Here is a 3,902-nt window from a genome sequence, read left to right as displayed (position 1 = left end):
GTCCTAGCAACGCGGGAGCGCCGTCGGGCGGGCTGCCGCAGCGCTGCGTGTGAGGGGAGGAGCGTCGCGCAGAAACGGGGCCGTCGTGCGGGTGAGGTGTGAGAGGAGGGGAGGGGACGGGACGGGGCGGGGAAGGCGAGGCGAGGCGGTGGCGGTGGCGGTGGCGGTGGCGGTGGCGCTGCCCCCGCCGGAGGCCTTGTCACGGTTTTGAGAGACTTACAGCGATTTTGAGAGACGCTGAGCCTGCAGCGAGTTGGTGCCAGGCGGGGCAGGCGCTCGCTAGCCCCCTTACTGCGTGGGGAACTTCAACGTGTTAAGGCGCTTGTTTCATTTTTTCTTTTCTGGGTTTTCCCCGCTGACCGGAGGAAAAGGTTATTATTGTCAGACCTACCAGTGGAAGCGTGTATTGTACAGAAAGATGACCTCGGGAAGAAGCGTGTGTGCCCCTGGAATATTTCCTTCTCGCTTGCGTGAAACTGCGCCGGAAGCAAGCCGCGGGACCCCCCCCGCGAAGAGGGCTGGAAGGCGCTGTGCTCCCCCGCCACTTCCCGGGGCAGGTGGAGGCTGGAGCCGCTGGCCTGGGGCCGGGAGGCAAGGCTGCGAAACCTCTACAGCCCTCACCAGCTTTAGTCAGAGCTGTTTAGTACAGCGTTTGAGTCATCAGTGTGATAAGGCGTTCTGATAGTTACTAATAAAATACACGTGTAAAGTGCCGGATGTTGTACGTTTTTAAAGGTTTAAAAAGAACTGGAATATGATTGCTGTCTTTAAAGCTGAGGTTGTACCCACTGTTGCATGGTTGCTACAAACGGGCGTCAAGCACGTACACCCGTTTAACATTCGGTATATGTTTGTAAAGTGTTATTTGACAAAGGAGCACATTTTCAGCAGTCATCCTGATGACAGCAATGTGAAAAGTATTATTAATTTTTATTTGCCCCACGCATGGTTGGTGTGCTTTGCCTCAATGCCCATTATTTTCAAATGGAGGCTGTTACTGACTTGCCAAGTCAGTAACTTGGCAAGAAAGGGATTATCAATTTACAGGAATTACAAGCCTCAATGTACAATACATAATGAGTCTTAAATTTCTTCCAGCCAGTCAGGGTTTTTCCCTTTGTAATCTTTAGACAGCTTTTTTTCATAGTTAAACATACTGTGTTGCAAAAGCCAGGTGTGATTTCCTCTTGCCTGAAAGGGACCCGTGCTCTTAAGCTAGCAGTTAGAGAGGAATTTTTCTGGAGAAGTGGCTTGATTCATATGAGAAATGAGAATTGTTATGAGAATTGTTATGAGAATGGGAGTTCCCAAGATTACAAAATCCTTGGGGGTAGAGAGAAGATTAGAAGGGGAAATACATTTACACGTCACCACAGATCAGGATATCAAGTCTTTCATAAGAATTCAATTTTAATCTTGAAAACCATGCTGTAATGTTTTTAGCTGTTATTTTATCAGAGACTTTTGGGGTAAACTGAATTGTAAAAGTGCCATTCTGTTACCTGTAAATCATAGTAATCTTGTACTGTAATAACATTTATATATATATTTTTCAGCTTGAATACTTGGCCAGTCTTGAGGGGTTTTTAATAGCTGGCGACTGTGGGCTCCCCCAAAAGCATCAGGGTTCGTTCAGGAGGTACTACTGTTATGGTCCTGGGCACTGTGGGGGACAGTCAAAGTCCTGAAGAGGCAGTGCCGGCATCCTCCACTGGTTTGCGTAAGGTACTTTCGGAGCAGGTGACTCTGAATTTCAGTGCGAGAAGAGTGTATCCTTGTGAGAAAAGCAGTGGACATAACAGTATGCAGCGAAGCGGGATGGGCAGTGCCTGAACTTCGAGGGTCTCACATCTGTTTGTGACAGTGTACCTGAAACTCAGAGTCACCTTGAAGGATTTACCTGACAGTGGGATGTCAGTAGAAACTACAGTGTAAATAGTAACGGTAGTTAAGATTTACGAATTTCTAAGTGGCATAAGTGCCACTGTTGGTGAACAAAGTCCCTTTGTCATACGACAGAGAGGTGAGTCCAACAGGCAGTAGTTCAACATCCTGATTAATACTGCAAAATTTTCTGGGCGTTGATTTAGTTAGGGAGTCCTTTCCTGACACTGATTTCAGAGGGCTTCAAAACTCTTTCATGGGTCATTATATTGACATGGGTGGCACTATACTTTACTTACATGTAAGCCGGGCTTATTGGTTTTCAGTTCAAGAGGGAACTTAAAATTTCCTTTCTTTTCCCTGTAAATGTGTAAAAGAACAAGTGTTTTATTTATGAACAACTAGTGGCATTAGGTATATGTAAAGGTACATAAGTAAGATTTTCTTCTAAGATCAGGTGATTGGCTCTTGGATAAGTGCGACATATTTTACTAGGGCGATTACCAGTTCATTTTTAGTGGTGTTGAGCTCTCCATGCTTTGACTTGTATATGAATGCGTACTGCATGCTGAGTGCATGCTGAGGCTGCCTAGCTGGTGATTGCTTGGGTGCACTAAGTTTTTATTGTAACAATAATCTATATTAAAAAGTAGAGAGGGGAAAGAGCCAAACTGATGCTATACCATTACTTGTTCTAAGTAACATGTAATGTCAGTAGGGCTGTGCTTTTATGATAATAGTTTTTGACACAAAGTGTCAAAGATCTGCGATGAAGAGGGAATGCAAAGGGATAACAAGAGTTGCCTTAGTGAACTTTACTGAGAATAGGATGACAAATTTGAGAAATGGAAGCAAAAAAGTAGTAAAAGGTCACTGGTTAAGCTGAGTTGGTTTTCATATGAGTGGACATACTGCATCTTCTTCTCCCTGTGCCTGCATTCAAAGGGGAGAAGACTTTGAACAGACCTCCTCAAGGCTATCCACTGCAGGAGTTTGTGTAGCACAGCTTTGTTGAGCTGCTCAGAGTCATAAAGCCAGCTGAAGAGACCGATCACTTAAAAGTAAGTAACAAAACACACACACACGCACATACACTCACAAACATACACACACCCCCACCCCCCTTAACTGTTGTGGAAGGAAAAGAAGGAGACCTAGACCTTCTGTTTAGAAGCACTGTGAAGGATACGCTACACAAAAAACATTTCTGGGATGCGTCTGCCTCATATTTCAGTGGTTATGGTATGTTTTTCTTTCTCCTACAGTGGAAATAATTGGGGGCCGGATATAGGCAAACTTAGCATCCAGACTCCTCACTTGAATAATGCAGAGTTTATCTGCCTCTTTGCCTCACCTCCAAGAAACTGAAGTTTGTCCTCTTGTATTTACCCAGTGAATTGGTTTGTAAATAAATGAGCTTCGCAAAAATAAATGTTTCCTCATCTGTTTTGTAGCTGGGGACACAGGGGGAGTGAAGTTAAGTTACATACCCAAAACACCCAGCAAGTCAGTGTCTGGGTGAGATTTTTTGGGCTTTAAGCTCCATCTCTCTCCCATATAAGCGCTTTCACAGGCCTCCTATGGATTTAGATTAGAGAATGACTGCTTGGAAAAAGCTCAGAAGATAATTTTGTGCAAAAATAATCCATGGAAACACAGTTCTCAGAATTATTTTGAAGTTCTTACAGAAAAATCCTTCTGTCACCAGAATGACTTTTTGTTCTAAGTTTCTTTTGCCCATCTCAGTGCCTCTAATTGCAGTTGAGTGACACACTTAAAAAAAGACACAGTGGGTCTCTAATGTGATGTACCTCTAGTTACTCTGCTTCCTAAATTCCACACACGTAACAGAGTTGTCAGTAATAGATAACATTGATTGCTTACGTGTAAATCTGCTGATAGCCAAAGAGAGAGGGAAATAGATTAAAAACCAGTCCCAACCCTTAAAGACCAGAAACCACCCTACCTACTGAAGTCATTCAATAGGAGGAGTCATGAATTGCAGAAGTTTGAATACA

Source organism: Mycteria americana, chromosome 1 (assembly GCF_035582795.1).
Source record: "Mycteria americana isolate JAX WOST 10 ecotype Jacksonville Zoo and Gardens chromosome 1, USCA_MyAme_1.0, whole genome shotgun sequence".
NCBI lineage: Eukaryota > Metazoa > Chordata > Aves > Ciconiiformes > Ciconiidae > Mycteria > Mycteria americana.
The sequence above is the reverse complement of the archived record's forward strand: the minus strand, read 5'-3'. Positions refer to the sequence as shown.